We start from the raw sequence: 18049 nt of genomic DNA, 5'->3' as shown, positions 1-18049 counted from the left end.
GTTTCCATCTGCTCCTGTCTAAAAAAGGGCTTGTCTAAATACTAGGCTTTTAGGTAGGCCAAGGTCAAAAACACCCTTATGATAGCAACTAGAGCATGCATAAGGTGGCTATATTTGTGAGAGGGTGGTCTTGACTTTACAATTTAGTTTACAACCCATTTGTGAGGCATGGCAGACTTCTGACCCTCCATCAGCCACTGTACTCCAAACTATCTTTGTATCCTTTACTCTAGGTCACACACTACTGTTAACCCAGGTGGACACCAACCCAACTACAATCATACTCAGGCCTTAATGCCCAGAGTACAGAGACTGAGATCAGAAATACAGGAGTACTGCCAGAACTCACCAAGCAGGTCAAAACGTAGCTACAGGCCTTAGTCCAGGACACATTTGTGAAAGGGAATACAGATCACAGCAGAAATCTAGGGAATAAGGCTACATGAGATCCTCAACATCTCTGGCCTTCCAATTATCCCATACTAAATATACCAATCCGGTTGCCCAAGGCAACTGTGTTGCTGTGAAATTGTAGTCCATTGCACCAATCATACTGACCAAAATCCTGTTATGCTTGTTCAGACAAACAGATACAACTCTGATTTAACAAGGAAAAGGAATGTTAGCTAATTGACGTTTTACCACAGTAGCGGTAAATATCTATACAGACACACTACAAATCAAAGCAGAAAAAGATGTAACTAATAGCAACCGCTGCTATAGATACTCTTTCAAGATCAGGACTAACAGGACAACTGTAATGATGGCTACCTTCAGATTTGACCATACTAGAAGGACTCTGCTAATCAAACATATGGGCACTCATCAGTTATATTCATAATCAGGATAGGACAAAATATAATACTCTAGTACAACTTAGCAAGACAATTATGGCCAACTTGAATCTACCAAAGACCAAGGTACCAAAAATAGGAGACTTGTACCCTGAAAATTGCCCACTGAGATCAGGTCTGCTGAATTATATGTGTAGCAACACGTATGCGTGGGTATGTAAATATATATTTTACTGTCTGATAAATATACAGTTTTATAGTTATCTGGGTTGAAGAAAGAGGTGTGTACATAACATAACACACCACACCGGCCCATTTCACTGCTGGTCCAGAGGAAGGCGAAAAACCCTTGTAAGGCATAGTGTATTTAGCCCCAAAAAGGGAAAATTCCTTCCTGACCCCAAAATGGCGATCAGAAAAAATCCCTGGATTTATCAGCATTTGGCCTTATTTAGTAATTGAGATATCTGCTCATTACATGTCAACCCATTATATAACTTACAAAAACCCTAATTCTAATTTTTACTTGAAAAATGATATAGCAAAATAAAGGCTTTTACTATTCAGAAAGCATTAACCCATAATGTGACTTACAACTAGCTCTCTTTCTATCATATCCTTAATATAGTGACCCACCCCTCATGGCAGCTGATTCAATCATTGATCTAAGATCGGCATTAAAAATATCCAATCCTTGATCAGACAAGTGAACCCTATCCGGGCGGAATAAGTTAGGCCGGGAACCCTCAAGCTTATTATGCCAATAAGAAAAACCCCTTATAGCTGGCAGGGATCTAGATAAGGCCCTATTAATGAATGTCTTAATGGTTCTCAATCTATCTTGGGGAAAAATCCACACCCGCCTGGGAATGATTTCAGAAAAAACCAACACACATTGGGGAATGATCTCATGAATGCGCATAAAATCATATTTCATGCGGTGTAACAAATCAATAGTGTGAGCTTTACCCACGTCGTTCCCACCCAAGTGACAAATAAGAATGTCTGGCATAGGAAATCTTCGCATTAAAGAAGTAACCCTACCAAAAAACATATTCCAAATCATCCCTCTAATACTGAACCAATAGATCATGAAGTTATTTCTAGATAACCCAAGGTTTTCCCCATAGTCACTATTAGTAGCTTTCCTACGAGCCCAATACACATAAGAATGTCCCACAATCCATACAATCTTCCTGGGTCTGAGATCCAGATCTTGTTCCATTCTACAACAGATGACACACGCAACTATGGAGCTGATGAAAAAGTCTCTTTCTGGGATTCAGGCCTTAGTTGAACTATTTCACCCAAAACAGCGGATCCAGTAAGAAATCCTTCTGTAAAGATAGACTCAGGATAGCCTCAGACTCCCTCTGGATGGATGACTTCCGGATGGACTCCGGTCAGGCTGTCTTATCCTCCTCAGGATAGATGTCTGGCAAGTTGTTTCTGAAAGAATAAAGAGACATGTGCGAGCATCAGGTTTTTCCCAAAAATCCAATAAGTCATTTATTTTTCCTAGTAGTTGTAATACTAATAGGATTCATACTCTCCACCATGAACTTCAAAACATACTTAGCGGATCTTTCTATGATCCTAACGGATCTCTCGCAATACCCCGTTCGCATGACATCATGTCGCTGTACCCGTGCGAGTATGTGACTCCATACATGGCAGAGAGGATAAATTCCCAATGAATTTTTTTACACCATAATGAATTCCCATTTTTCATTTTTCCATTACCAGTCACACTCTCATTCCATCATACCTTCCACAATCATACCACAATGACCACAAACAATAGCGATGTATTTAAAGAGCTTAGGTGGCCCTAGTGCAATATCTACCTCACTACCCCTTCTTACTACACCACTGCATGAAACAGATCACTAGGCCTGGGCAGGGCGGGCTCTTTTCCCCTCTTTGACCATACATTAAAGTTATTTTAATGTCTGGTCAGAGTCAGAGTTAGCAAAAAGGCTATATGGCAGGGTTACAGTAAAGTGGAACAGTGGCCAGCACTGTCTCCCTGTAGTAGGGTTGGGTCCCCTTTTAGATTTAAAGCTGCAGACATACACAGAACATTTATAGTGTCCTTTTCCACATAGTGCGCTTTACGGTACTATACCTATGGTTGTCCCCGAGACACACTTCCATAGGTACATATACAAAAGACAGCACTACAGAGACTAGGCTAAGGCCTCCTTACTAAACAGACACTGAACTACAGATCAAGCAGAACTGAAATTAAAAATCCTGTCAGGGGTAAAGCTTCTAAACAGTACACTATGAAACAGTGTATTTTCCTCTAGAGTCTTTAGAACAGTGAAAAGCCCATAAAATAACTGTCATATTAACATCAAATGATTCTGCAGTTTGCCAAAAAAAAAACTCAAGCAAACTAAAATATTTTTTCCAAGGCCCTGCCTCCATCTATGTGCCTCCGTCCACTTCCCAGCAACATGTATCAATCTAGAACATTGGTGTGCTGATAAAAGGCGGACAGAAGTGGACAGACGGAAACAAGACCCACGGATGGAAAAATGTTCTCATTTTCCCATGCTGAGTGTATGGACTTTGGGCTTACAAAAACCCATATATTCTTACTAAAAACACGAGTGACTTTAGAGTCAGAGCTTTAAACAGCTCTCTGCTAATATATTTGTCATTAATTACATACACACAAAGATGTTGTGTCACCCGGAGAGGAGATATTAATTTAAAGGAGATGGATTTATGAACAGGAAGAGGGGTTATTAAGGTCAAAAAAAACCCCACTATTGGAAAAGAATTCCCATAATCTAAAGGGTGACATGAGATAAACAGCAAGTGTGACCCAGAACTACACACGTGATCTTAATTGACCTAAAACTATATACCTGTCCTGACTATTTAATATGTCCTCAATGTTTTCCATAAATATTCCCAAATGAATATGGCTTTCACAGTTTCACAATATCCACTAAAATATAGTACAAACAGTATACAATGCATCATTATCTTTCAAGAGTTGCATGACATTTAGAAATATTGAAGTTACAATAACTGTGCTTTATCAGAGTGGCTTTGGAGGAGGAGCAAGCTGAGAGAATTCGTTCAACTGGGTGACCAGGCCAGTGAAGAATTAAATTAGACACAGTTTAGTTACAATAGCATGTAACACTTCAACAATGAGTTGCAAACATCATTAAATGCCTTTTCTGCTGCGATTGATATAAAAATACAGCCTACCAACTATGATACAATATTCAAGAAGGATTTTATCTATGGAGAACTATTGAGTAAATTATTTGAATCTATATGCTTCAAAGTTACAAGCTATATAAATTCCGTTCAAATATGAACATTATTCTAACAAACTTATGGCAACTACCATGACATGGGGAAATGATTTAACTCTACTCACTTGTATAAGTCTGGGTGACAAAACGCCATTACCTAATTAGCCCACTTCAGACCAAGGGAATTAGGTTGTACTAAAACTAAATTCTCTTTACACTATGACACTAAGGTAACACGGTGACGTAGCAGCCAGTGCTCTCGCCTTGTAATGTTATTTAAATCTCTGCCTGGTTAACATCTGCCCCGAGTCTGCATGGGTTTCCTCCAGACACTCAGTTTCCTCACCCCAAAAAAACCCACAGACAAATCAACCGGCTCCCTTCCAAATTGGCCCCAAACTATGATAACCTATGAAAAAATCTCAGAACCTCTTTTGGACACGTATAAAAAAATCCAAAAATCTATTCTGCAGTATGGGAAACTTCAATCATATATATATGGACCTGGGTGACAGTTGGTATCAGTGAAATCTAATTTAATTTAAGGACACTAAGGTTCAGGAAAAAAATCATTCTCCTTAAAACTTCCTATACTAGACATGTGGATTTATTTACAGACTGCCGCGTGTGTAGTGAACAACACAGTAGCAGGTATATTAAAGAAAGATAGGGACAAAAGAAATATATATAAATTATTCACTGTTCCAAATACTCCAATAATATACCTCATAAGATACATATGTATACAGATATACGGTATATTCAGAAAAGACTTCTGAATGTGCTTTTTTTTTTTTTCTCTGCAAAGTAGTACGCTAGTTCCTCTTTTTTCTCTCTCTGCTGGCAGAAAAAAAACCATAAGCAGGCGTTTTGTGCAGCCACCCGGAAACACCAATTAAAGAAAAGAAAAAAACGAATCCTTTGTCACAGAACCAAGCCTATTTAGATACAATTTAACTTTTTTATTTCTAACTATTAAGAATACATCCGTATATATGCAGAAATCATTATTAACAGATAAAAAGAGTTAAAAATACTACTATTTTATAAGGCAAGTAGTATACCTGACATTAATCCATACATACGGACATATATGTTTCCTAATTAATCTAATGTTTTAATGTTAGACCCCATTAGATTAAAAAGCACTACTTTTTACTTCCTCATTTTATTTTGCTGTCAATGACTGATTCAGAGGAGGAACCCACACAGATGTTGGCAGGCGCAGATTAGATCCCTTAAAAATGACGTGTGCTAATTTTTAACCCTTTCAAACTTAAAGGAGAATTCTAACTACGGGCCCTGGTGTAGATTTTACATCAGCCCCCCCCCCCCCCCCCCCAAGAACTCTATACAGGGCAATTGATACAGCGTGCCAAAACTTACCAAAGACATTTAGAGTGTCAGAGGTGCAAGGAGGGGATTGGGACACACTGGCAACAGTGTGTTAAAGACTACTATTGTTCAGGACCAATAGAAAACTAATACTGTGATAGAGGGTGGACCCTTCGGGGCCCTTGTGGACCAAAGGCATGGGTACGGTCAGTCCTTTTGTACCCCTCCCCCCTATTGTTATGTCCCTGCAGTTATCACCTCTCTATCATACATATCACATACATGCACTCAATACAATCTCCCAATTTACACACATATGTGTCACGTTGTACACAATACATATATGAATACATTATGATACATATTATTGCATACTTAGATCCTAATTTACAGGAAACTGATTACATTATTATATTTCTGAGATGTTTCTTTTTACAGAAAAGCTTATTTTACATGACCCATGGATAATTCAGATAATTTTAATGATCGGTCATCACAAAAACCCAGTACAAACAGACCTTTTCCAAAGGTGGCGTCTGAAACCAATTTGTACGTACATAGAATTTATACTGGCGATTTCAGTAAATGACCGCTCTTATCCGAATCCCATGTGTGTTCTTAATATTAATTTTACTAACCTTCTCTCAGAAATACAGTAAGAATCTTATAGCAATTTATATCATCGCTGGCGCACCCTATAGACAGACAACAGACATACATAAAACACACATTATTATTCAACTGTTCGGTAATAATAATGCGGGGCAAATTCTAACCAATTCTTTGCTCCTTGATACATATATTGATAATCCCAGTTAGTATTATGTGACAAATCTTTTTCCCTCTTTAAACATAAGTCCCTAATTAAGTTCATATGTATTAGACTATTACTACCAATTAAGGGGAATTGTGGACTAAAATTCATTTCCCTGGTCTTTTCCACTACTTTTTCTACCCACGGGTGAACTAAAGATCTTTTTCCAGAGACCCTTATAACAAACTCTACACATGACTCAAAACTCATAGGCGTAGGGGCAGGAATTAACTTAACAATATTCTGGCCCATCTCACCCAATTCTAATTTATAATATACTTTCTTGGCCATCTATTCAGGTTAGAAATATATTATTGAAGTCTAGGGATTCTTATATATATTATTCAAGTCTAGGGATCCTCTTTAAACCCAATCTATTATTTACCTAAAAAACACAATACAGTGGAGCCAAATCACTCTATATAATGACTTGGAGTTGAAGTTCCACACAAATGAAAAACAAAAACCAACAAATTATCTTATACTTCTATGCAACAGACAAGATAAACAGACAACCAGACAAACATATATTAGAAATCACAAAGTATTTGAACCCACATAATCAATATGTACTATGGTGCCTATCAAAACCCTTATAACTCTTATGGCCTCTAACTTCCTATATTCCTTACCAAAAGGAATACTGAGTTTACTGAGGTGATCAAACTCAGATTAGATTTTCCCCAAAAATCTAATACCCAATTTATTTCAGACTTTTCCCTAAAAAGTCCAAAAAATTTTAAATTTAGACTTACCAAAAGTCAATAAATTTAGACTTACCAAAAGTCAAACCTATTCCCTATTCCCCTATTTTTTTTCTTCAAATTAAGGTCTATAAAACCAGGTTACTCGCCCCGACACCCACGACAGTCCACGCAAGTAATAAATAACGTCCTCAAAAAATAGAGACATAAAAATTACTTATGTTTCACTGCAGGAGCGTCCAGGGGGATCCCGGACGAGCCCCCAACTGTAAGGATGTGGTGCCTTCACAGACTCACTGGACCTTCAGTGATGACCTAGAAAACCTAGAAATAATACTCTGTGATTTCTATACCAGTACTGGCATTGAATCAGCTGGTCAGCCACAATAAGAGACACACAGACAGGTTGTGGTTGCCAAACAGATTAATTATTGCCTTTGAATCATTATATTTATACAGTAATTTGTACATCCTGCGCAAACTCAATAGACATAGAAATTTCCAGCATATTTACATAATACACGATTTAAATAATACAGATGAGGACTTTCCCAGCATAACATATGACATCTCTGCAGGTGTCAAAGTGGCACAATAAAAGTTTCCTGTAAGTTGAAGAGATGGGCAAAGATAGAACAGAATTGGGGAAGTGAGAATGCAGTGTAGCATGACAGGTTCAGTCTTCAATCTCTGGCTAAACTAAAAGCTTGCTACAATATATATATGGATCCTAAGATGGCTGCTGAGAAGACAAAATGGCTGACAGTGTATATACTTATGCTTGCGAACCCTTACAGTGCTGTCGGTTTCTCTAGCTCTTCAGAGATTTTACATTTTTCTCTGAATATGTAATTACTAATGAATGCTGACTTGTGAATTATCTTTTTAAAATGGGCTGCCATATATTCAGCTCTAGGCCAGCTATAACAACCACAGGTTGTGTTGTCATGTGCTATGGTTTCACTTCCGATAATGTACATTGTTCTTTGCATTTCATGCTGTTAAAAAATGTTTTTTTGTTCTCCAGCATTTTAACTAGACTAACTGATCTGCATTTGCCTGGTAATATTTTTTTTCCCTTACTCTATAAACAGGGTAAAAATTATGGATTTCAGGTGATATAGCTGGAAACTAATGATATATTATAGTATATGTACACTTTGATAAATAAGATGATGTGAAAATGTTTTTTGGTTTTGTTTTGTTTTTTTGTTCTCCTGCTTTATGACAAATATTTATGTGTTTTTAAGAAAATACAAGTATCCTTTAGCGTTCGCGCTAAACACTAGCGATTGCTGAATCGCAAAGTGCAGGAAACTTCCTGGCGATTGCATTCACGATTTTGCTATGCAATGCACTGCATAGCAAAATCCCGGCAAAGATCACTCCGCGGCACGATCGCGTTTGATTAAAAAATGAATCGTGGTAGTGGAAATTACCTACCACAATTCTCATGTTAATATGCAAACCGTAGCGATTTAAAAATCACTAGCGGTTTGCGATTTTGTGATTCAGCATCGCAATCGCCGCTAGTGGAAAAGGGCCCTCAGGGTTAGTTCACACTGACAACTGAAAATTATATGGTCGCTATTTGCCAGCTGCTCATGGAACCAGTGGGGTTTTTCAGGCAGATGTAGTTTTTTGGACTGATGGTGAAATGCACAATTTAGTATCAGCGTTTGTCTATAGGCGTGTACACATGCCGTACTTTAGCAAAGACAGGTCCGTCAGACCCTCTCGCTGGGCGGACATTCTGCCGACAGTAGCAGCTCAGCGAATCTGTCAGAAACAGTCTGCCGACAGCTTGTACACACGTGTTACTGTCGGCAGAACGTCCGCCCAGTGGGAGGGTGATACAGACCCATCGTTGAAGTACGACGTGTGTACGCACCTTATCACTCACTAACCCCACTGCATGTCAAAAGCAGTCATAAACTGCAGTTATGGTTTACCATGAATGCCTTCAGGGCTTATTACACAGAAACTGAATCTATGCAGATTCCTAGTAGACTGGTGGTCAATGAGAAGTTTACTACTTGGTAAACATGTGATTTATGGATTTAATCATGCTTTTGAGTCCTTAAAATGTGTAGCACTCTTAGCAATCTAAGCAAAAAATAAAATATCTGTTGCCAGGGGTACGTGTTGACTTATATTGTTGTAAAGACTTTGGGGAAAAATATTATTTGAATCAAAATCACCTTTATTCTCTAAGTACACCGAATGACGTACCCGTATTTCTTTTCGGTACATGGCAATGGCAGTTGACAAATATAGAGTAGACAGCATGAAAAACTATCAATAAATAAGTAAATTTGAAATGAAGGATAACGGACTCCGGCACTCCAATGCAGAGGTAGTTTATTCAAGCACGGTAGATAAGAACAACAGGTTACAGAATGCCTGTGTCAACAGCTGTTTCGCGTGTAGTCACGCCTCCTCAGGACACCAAGGCTTACCCCTTCCTATTTCCACCCCACCTATATAACCAGCTGGGGGGGGCGGGCTCCCTCTTCAAAAATGTACACGAATATATACCCTTAAAGGGGAAGGGGAATATCTCAAGACACATACACATACAATTCAAAATAGATAAACCCATACAGTTACTTTAAAAAGGCTGAAATTTTATTTCTATCGTTAAATCCTAAATTACCCAGCGCATTAGTCATTGATATTAGGGAAGCTTCTTAATAATTCTTCCTTAGAGCCCCCCCTAGATAAATCTGTGATTTTTAAAAGGCCAGTTACTTCTAGGCAATCAGCGTTACCCCCATGGCAAGAATTAACATGGTCAATCATGCGGCGTGATCCCACCCCACTCTTAATTGACCTTTTATGCTGCAGGAATCTGTCCTTAAGTGGCTGAGTGGTTTCCCCTATGTAGAATCACCCACAGGGGCACCAGACGCAATACACCACATACCTGGACCTACAATTAATAAATTCCCTAACATGCCATGTAATGCCATCTATCTGTACCACTTTGCCCCTCCTCACAAATTTACATGCCGAACAATGACTACAAGGGAAGTTCCCTTCCCATTTTTTCTCCGTTAACCAGTTTTTCGATTTATCATAAATTGGTTTGAACTCACTCTGGACCAATATCTTTTTAATAGTATTCCCTCTTGTAAAACTCACTCTAGGTGGTCAACCGACCACCTCTTTTAAGTGTTCGTCCAAGGATAACACATGCCAATGGCTACGTATAACCTGTTGAATCTGACTGGACATGGGGCTATAATAAAAAATAAAATTAAACCTCTTTTCCTCAACTCTCTTTCTATTCTTTCTTCGAAGTAATTGGGTATGGGGTATGGATCTGGCCCTATCCAGAGCCTGTTTAATTGATCTACTCTGATATCCTCTTTTTAGAAGGCGGCTAGTTAGTTCCAATGCCTGGACCTCAAACTCCTTCACATTAGAATTGTTTCTTTTCAATCTGAGGAATTGGCCGTACGGGATGGCATCCTTTACATGCCTGGGGTGGTAGGTATCAAAATGTAGGAGACTATTGGTGGCGGTGGCTTTCCTATATCCCCTGGTGGTGAGACTGTCATTGCCCACCTCTATTATGAGTTCAAGGAATTCCACTCTCACATCACCAAAATTTGCAGTGAACTCCATATTGATATCATTAAAGTTGATCCACTTAATGAATTCTTCAAACTCTCCCTGGCTACCACCCCAGACAATCAGGATGTCATCCACGTACCGCCACCATAATTTTAAGGAATGCCTAAAGGGATTGGTGGGGGCCCAGATCTTTTCATTTTCCCACATAGACAGAAACAAATTAGAATAAGTAGGGGCTACCGGGTTCCCCATTGCTGTCCCCGAGAGCTGTCGATACCATTCCCCATTAAATTTAAACGTATTGTGTTCGAGTACAAATTTCAAGCACTCACACAAAAATTCTACATATTCTTCACTTTTACCAAAGTCGCTTAATATGTGGTGCATTGCGTCCAGCCCCTTCCAGTGGGGGATCCTACTATATAAACTAACGATATCAATCGTAGCCAGGTGGTAACCACTCCGCCACTCAAAGGACTCGACTACCTGCAGCACATCGACTGTGTCCTGTAACAATGATTTGACCGATCGGAGGCAAGGCCTCAACCTCCAGTCCAAAAACGTGGACAAAGTCTCTGTAAGTGAACCCACCCCGGAGACTATTGGTCTCCCGGGTGGGTTCACCAGGGTCTTGTGAACCTTAGGCAAATAGTACCAAACAGGCAGCCTGGGGAACTCTGTGAACAAGTCTTCACACATTTTTATGGACAAAAAACCCAATTCAATCCCTGTACTTAGGAGGCTGCGAAGTGCGGCGTTGTCTTTCTCAATCAGGTTCCCCCTTAATTTTTCGTACACGGAGGGATCACCAAGCTGCCTGCTGGCTTCAGCCGTGTACATAGAAGTGGGTATCACCACAATATTCCCGTCTTTGTCCGCAAGTTTGTACACTAAGTCCTTGCGGGACTTCAGCCAATTCAATGCACGTTTTTCTTTCTCGGTGATGTTAGGACGATCCTCGGGATAAAGGCATGCCCTAACCCTATTTAAGACCTCTCTCTGGAATACATCCAGGGGGCTCCCAGGGGAGACAGGGAGGAAGAAGGTGGACCTGCGCAGGCGCACAACACTGCTACCCACACGGGTCTCCTCCTCCCCCCCCTGCCCCCCCCACTCTCCACAAGCCTCCTCATCTCGTGCATCAAGTCCGACCCCCACGCTGGAGTCTGGCCCCCCAACATCAACCTCCATATTTTTGGCGGCTTCCATATTTTTAAAGGAATAAAACCTATGTACATTTATCTTACGTATGGCTTCATTAAGATCTGCTTCAAACACATTTATTTGGAATTTACTAGTAAGGCAAAAATTCAAACCCTTAGATTTGATTAAAAAATGAATCGTGGTAGTGGAAATTACCTACCACAATTCTCATGTTAATATGCAAACCGTAGCGATTTAAAAATCACTAGCGGTTTGCGATTTTGTGATTCAGCATCGCAATCGCCGCTAGTGGAAAAGGGCCCTCAGGGTTAGTTCACACTGACAACTGAGGATTATATGGTCACTATTTGCCAGCTGCTCATGGAACCAGTGGGGTTTTTCAGGCAGATGTAGTTTTTTGGACTGGTGGTGAAATGCACAATTTAGTATCAGCGTTTGTCTATAGGCGTGTACACATGCCGTACTTTAGCAAACGACTGGTCCATCAGACCTTCCCGCTGGGCGGACATTCTGCCGACAGTAGCAGCTCAGCGGATCTATCAGAAACAGTCTGCCGACAGCTTGTACACACGTGTTACTGTCGGCAGAACGTCCGCCCAGCAGGAGGGTGATACGGACCCATCGTTGAAGTACGGCGTGTGTACGCACCTTATCACTCACTAACCCCACTGCATGTCAAAAGTAGTCATAAACTGCAGTTATGGTTTACCATGAATGCCTTCAGGGCTTATTACACAGAAACTGAATCTATGCAGATTCCTAGTAGACTGGTGGTCAATGAGAAGTTTACTAATAATAATGTTGTAAAGACTTTGGGGAAAAATAATATTTGAATCAAAATCACCTTTATTCTCTAAGTACACCGAATGACGTACCCGTATTTCTTTTTGGTACATGGCAATGGCAGTTGTACATATACAAATATAGAGTAGACTGCATGAGAAACTATCATTAAATAAGTAAAGGATGCATACATTCAGAACAAGAGATACAGACATGAACTTCAATAGCTATGGTACGGGGCCAGTTCCACATCCACACAATGAGGAAGGTTTTTTTTGGGGGGGGGGGGGGGGCATCCTGGGAAAATTGATACTGTCCAGGGACTAGCATGACCTATCATGAGGAGCTCGAGTTCAGTAGGAGTAAAGCCTGAAGGAAGAACGTACTCCTTTGCCTAGTGGTTCTGGAGGGGATGGCTCTGAAATGGGACCCAATGGGAGGAGCTTAACAAAGCAACAGCCTGCGTGGGAGGGGTAATGCGAGAGATAGAGCAGTATAAAAAATAATACTATGGGAGACTGTCTCTCACATGAAATATAACTTTGCTCCACAACACCAGGTTAAGGCTAGGTTCACAGTGGTTGGTTGCATAACACACATTATAATGTGTTATAATGAGTGTGAACTGCAATGGAGACTGGACAAAGACTTTAATTTAATTCTGCGTGCAGTGAGTTAGAATTACACAATCACGTTACAATTACACAAAAACGTTAATCCCAAAGGAAGGGAAATCTAATCTGGATTGTGCAAATTTTAGGCCTATATCACTTCTGAATTGTGATGTCAGGATTTATGCAAAAATCCTGGCAAATAGACTGGGCGGGGTTGCTGATGGAATCCTGGGCTAACAACAGGCAGGTTTCGTCAAAAATAAACAAACTCAAGATAATATCTATGCAGCAGTAAACTCGATTCACATATGCAAAAAAAGAGGAGTTGAAGCAATAATGATTGCTGTAGATGCTGAAAAAGCGTTTGACAGACTTTCAAGGGACTTTTTATTCCAAATGCTTGATAGGCTTGGCTTTGGCCTCAATTTTATTAAGAAAATAAAAAGATTATACTCGAATCAAAGTGCAGGAGTCAACGTTAATGGACACATATCTGATATTTTTGATATAAAAAATGGGGTCAGGCAGGGTTGCCCACTATCATCTTGGCTATTCAACTTAAGCCTAGAAGCTGTTATTCAATTAATTCAATGTGATGATCAGGTAAAAGGCGTTAAAACAAATGAAGATGAGATTAAAATCCTTGCTTATGCGGATGATCTGTTGTTAATCCTGACTGACCCGATCCACTCTATTCTGAGATGTGAGGAAATCTTAAACACATTCGCACTGTATTCCAACTTTAAGCTAAATCAAGAAAAAACTACAATTTTAGATTTGGGCTGTTCAGCTGATACGGTACATAAAATTAAACAAAAAAACAAATTTAAATGGAATGAGTGCGTGATTAACTATCTTGGAATCTCCCTCACAAAAGACCCTAAGGATCTTTTTAAGGCTAATTTCTCAAAAATTATAAAAGAATTTAAGGGTAAACTTCAGTCATGGGACCGCCCTTGTTTTAATATTATTGGTAGGATCAGTATTATCAAAATGGTCGTGCTACCCAAACTCATCTTTTTATTGCGGAGTTTGCCAGTGACAATCCCGGGTTCATGGTTCCAAATTTGGCAAAAAAAATTTCTACATTTTATATGGAGTAGGTCCAGACGTAGATTAAGTTATAAACTAATCTCCAGAGGGAAAGAGAGAGGTGGCTTAGCCGCCCCAAATATCCAGAATTATTATAGAAGTATACACTTGGCCAGAATTCTAGACTGGAGGATAGAATCCTCTCCTAATAAAACAGGCAAAATATGGACATCACTAGAAAAGGAAGAAGGCAAACCTGATTTAATCTTCTCATGGATACCCAGCAACATTTACAAAATTTATTCGACTACCCACCATCCTTTGATTACACCAACATTAAAAACCTTTTATTGGTTTGTGCAAAAATGGCAAAAAGAAACGGGCCTCTCGCCCATGACTACACTGAGGGACAACCCAGACTTTATTCCAGGCGCGAAGAAGTCGTGGTTCATAAAAAATAATATAAGTAGTGAAACACGTATTATTAACCTTAGGGGCGACCACACTCTGAAAATACCTAGCCTTTTATATAACGATGGGCAAAAAAATACGTGGGGACTAACCCAAGCGCGAAGTTTCCTGCATAAAGTGCACTTGAAAAGTAGGATAGACTTGAATATCCTAGAAAAACACATCTTGCTTAACAAAAAAATGGAAAAAGCTTTATCTAAACTTAATAAACTTATTAGCCCAGGCGAGATAGATAACTCTACCCCAACCTATTGTGAAAAATGGGAAACGGCCGTTAGTCCCACTCTTAGCCACAAATGGCCAAAGATTTGGCAGAGTAATTGGTCCATATGGGATACAAGTCTACAACTCATCCAGTACAAGACCACTGCTAAATGGTATCTCACTCCATCATGCATCCAGAAATTTACTAGCCATAAAGTGGTTTGTTGGAGGTGTGGGCAGGAGGACGGGACAGAGATGCATATGTGGTGGTCATGCCCCATAGTAAAAGTTTTTTGGGAAGAAATAACCCTCTTTTGCAGAGAATTACTAACAGATACCTTCAACCTATCCGCAGAAGAAGCTATATTTGGATTTGCTGATGCAGGTGGTTGTAAGGGTAGCATTTTAATAAAAGAAGTAGGTTCCAAGGTTGCTAAAAGAATGATACTAGATAAGTGGAAAGAACCAACCCCCCCAAGTCTGGATGAATGGGTTTGTAGAATGGACCAGCTGTGCGGTGGCAGGAATCCTGTAGTCCAAGACATGAAGGAAGATGATATGACCTATGATGGAGGTGAATGGGCAAGACCGTGTAGTAAAACCTGGCGAGTAATCACAGAAGGGTATTTAAACAACTCATAAATATAGATTCATGTCGGGGATAAAGGCGGGTGGGGTTTGAGGCGGTTGGGCAATTCGTAGCAGAGACTGGTGATAGGGGTGTGGTATTTGTGAAGTCTGAATGGGTAGTTTGTGGTATAAGAGCTGGTTGGTTGAGGGTTGTGTGTGCTCACATGCGGTAGCTGGAATTTACTGTCCATCGTCTTAGGTTTTGTGAGAAGGGGTAGTTGTTGTAGCGCGGCTGTCTACAGGGTGGGGATGTTCGGGCTCTGAAAGGGCGAGTATATAATCAAGCTACCTATGAGCAATATAAGAAATATAATCACTATATCAGACGAACGATGACGATAGCACTACCCAGCGATGGGATACAGTCACTTAAGGCTGATAGGCCCTTAGCTGACAAGCTTTCCGCATGTGGTGTGCATCTGCGTGTAAAAAAAGAAGAAAAAAAAAAAGAATTACACAATCAGTTACAACCCGGTATTGTGAACAGGCCCATAGAATTGTATGGGCAGTGAGTTGACATGCAGAATTATTCTGCAATGCAACTGAACACACTGTAAACTAGGCCTAATAGCAGTTGTCGCACATTCTCTTGTAATGAGAAAGGTGGGGTGCACCTGCTGCAACGGTCAACGCTCAATCTAAAACGTATAAAATTCCCAAAAGGCAAGCAGTGCCCACGACTGAGACAGTTCCCATAAGAAATAAAGTTGCCACTTATGATCACATAAATTAGCTCCCAGAGATACTGTGAAGGCACACTAGAAAATTATTCCAACATATGCACATAGTGCCTGATTCTGTAGCATTATGAAGCACCACTGTGATCACCACAACACTTCAAAAAAGGTGTGCCCATGCCATAGAGAGTTAGTTGGTCCCACCCCTTGTGGGTCACACTCACCAGATAATCTCTTTTACACATGCGTATCAGCCATCTAAGATCTAGGCATATGGCAATCAAGAGATCTAGATTTAAAGGGATAATCACCACATAGTATAAACACCTTTATTAAAAACAAGCAATAATATGCTTACGTTCCAGTAAGTAAACACAGGCACATCACATAGGGTACAGGCGGTCTGCCGCCACAGTCTGAACGGCCAGTGCATCTCCCAAGGATAATGCCAGCTACACCACTCTCCTTCCTGTTTTTCCATGCATCTAGCATGTCTCCAGACTCTTTCCTACATGTTTCATCACAAATGACTCATCACATGCCCCTGATGAGTCATTTGTGATGAAACTAGTGAATGTGACCCACAAGAGTCAGCTTCTTTTCTATGGTGTGGGTGCACCTTTTTCTTTAAAAGTGTTATGATCTCAGTGGTTCTTTGTAACGCTACAGAATCAGACATTAAGTGCATTGTTTGAAATTTGAATTATTCTCTAGGGTGACTTTACAGAATCTCTGGGAGCTGATTTATGTGATCAGAAGTGGAGACTTTATTTCTTCTTGATGTTATCTGGAAAATGTTGTACATGACATCAAGGTAATTGTAAAACAACATCTGCATATTTCACTACATTCCTATCTTTCATTAGACAGAAGCTCTGATATCAAAGTGAGGCTGTGTTGGCAGGGCCAGTTCTAGCTATAATGGGCCCCCCCCCTAGCACCACCCCAGCCCCGGAAGCAAATTCACCACCCATGGCCCCCGAGCTGGCTGTCAGGCACCATTCCCCCTCCCCCCACAATATAATGGGGGCCCTCCTAGCACCACCCCAGCTCCGGAAGCAAATTCACCACCCATGGCCCCCGAGCTGGCTGTCAGGCACCATTCCCCCTCCCCCCACCTATATCATTAGGTGTCCATCATATGACCCCAAAAGCATTGTTAGGGTCCCCATTATTCCCCTCCTCCTTTACCTTACAATTGCAGACTGTACACACAGCACAGTCTTAAATAACCCAGGCAGGACACAGGAGGCAGCACCATGCTCTATGCTTTGGACATCTTTTCCACACCGGTGCCTCTCTTTCTCCTTCCCTGCAGGCATGTTCACCATAACTGAAGAGTAGGGGGGATACCTTGGGGGGCCCCTACATGCACTGGGGCACTGGGGCGATTTCCACCGTCCCCTATATGAAAGCGCCGGCCCTGTGTGTTGGACAACGGACAAGTCTCTCTGATGCACCTTGGCACAGTTACATTCATAAGTGTGTCATTACCTTAATCAAACAGTTTGATTGAAGTCTGCATGATTTGTTTGCAATTCCATATTGTTCATCTGTTTAATGATGATTTTATCATAATTCTTAATGGCGTTTGGATATTTCATAAATATATGTGCCTTGCATTATAAATATTCATTATTTAAAGAATGAAAACCTGATCCTGGGAGCACCCACTTAAAGAGACTCTGTAACATTAAAAAGATCCCCTGGGGGGTACTCACCTCGGGTGGGGGAAGCCTCCGGATCCTAATGAGGCTTCCCACGCCGTCCTCTGTCCCACGGGGGTCTCGCCGCAGCCCTCCGAACAGCCGGTGACTGTGCCGACTGTCAGTTCAATATTTACCTTTGCTGGCTCCAGCGGGGGCGCTGTGGCGACTTTCTGCACGGAAATAGACGGAAATACCCGATCTTCGTCGGGTCCGCTCTACTGCGCAGGCGCCGGAAACTTGCGCCTGCGCAGTAGAGCA

The sequence above is a fragment of the Hyperolius riggenbachi genome, chromosome 2 (assembly GCF_040937935.1).
Source record: "Hyperolius riggenbachi isolate aHypRig1 chromosome 2, aHypRig1.pri, whole genome shotgun sequence".
NCBI lineage: Eukaryota > Metazoa > Chordata > Amphibia > Anura > Hyperoliidae > Hyperolius > Hyperolius riggenbachi.
Note: the sequence above shows the minus strand (reverse complement) of the source record.